Below are 1,423 nucleotides of genomic sequence, written 5' to 3'. Positions count from 1 at the left end.
TCGATTGTAATAGAGAGCGGGATCTCGTTAAATTAGCTTCCTTTTGGACAAACGGTTTTCGTCCATGGCGAATGACGCCATTAGATTTTTGGCTTTCGGATTTTGACGAGATCTAGCTTCTCGCTCAGCGGAGCATTCTAACGGTTTCGGGAAAAATTCAGCGAACTTCTGATTCTATCAATTTACGTGTTTTCTGGAAATATTTATGTCGGATTCTTCCGATTGAAACTCAGTGTTTCAAAATTTGTCGTAAGTAGCAACTCTCGTTTCGCATTCACTTTGGAACAAATCCGGATATCCAAAGTGGAATTCTCGGGGCAATTTTTCAGCTTCAGGGAATTTACGCCTTATCGCCGTTCGTAGATTACTTTATTTATTTAATTTAGAATTTTGTCATTACCGGACAGTGAAGGAATTATCGACGTGATTTAGAATTACAGCGTCCTTGTCGATGCTTGATTTTCGTGTTTTGGTATCGTGTCGCCGTGACTTTGCGTTAGGCAGATCCACTGGCTCTGGTAATTGTTATTAGTATTTTTCGTGGTAATCCGAATCGCGTCGTTTGAGAATCAGACTACATTTTTCGAATTATTTTTCTCGCAACAGTTTTCGTTGTTCTTCTCATCGATTTCTTTGTCGTGACATTCGACCTTGCAGTAACCCGGTTAGTTACTTTATTTTTCTTTTGACTTCTTGATAGATTTTCCCATTTAGTGACTTTATTTAAATTATCTCTGACTAGCATTTTATTAATTGACGGAGGACGTTGAGGGAATTGATTTTATATCGAGTCATTAGATCGGTTTATGAATTTTGTGATTTTCTGGTTGTGATTTAGAGCATAACGAAAAGAGAAATAATTTGAAAATAACGGGGTTTAATTAATTAGATAACTGATTTACATTTTGATACTGGAATTTTCTAGAAATTGATTAAATAATATTTCTCCCCGAAAGTCTGAATCTTCTTATTATTTATTAGTAATAAGGCACCCAGTCATTTCAGAGTAATTTTTATTGAGAGCGGATTTTGTGGAACCCAGCCGCCTCCACGGTTGATCTGAGCTGTCGGCGATCGCTCTCTCTCTCTTCGTCGTTTGTTTTATCGTTCGTTCGATTTCGTCTTCGATTTTGGTGAACGTTTCATACGTTCTGGCGCCCAACTTTTGTTTGTCGGTTGGGTCGCTGAGGGCTGCGTATCTATTATCTTCCGCAGAGGTAAGAAATACGTCACAACATATATACATATATATATATATATATATATATATATATTGTGACGAGGCGATTCTTTATTTTTATTTGTTTTTGATTACACTTTGCCCAACTACACACTGCCCCCTAATTACTAGAATCCCGCCACCGTTGGATACCCCTTCCCTCGATCTTCCCCTCATCGCCCCTCTACTCCCGCCACTGGACAT

Source organism: Diachasma alloeum, unplaced genomic scaffold (genome assembly GCF_001412515.2).
Source record: "Diachasma alloeum isolate Michigan unplaced genomic scaffold, Dall2.0 Dall_scaffold_78917, whole genome shotgun sequence".
NCBI lineage: Eukaryota > Metazoa > Arthropoda > Insecta > Hymenoptera > Braconidae > Diachasma > Diachasma alloeum.
This window is presented reverse-complemented; position numbering follows the sequence as displayed.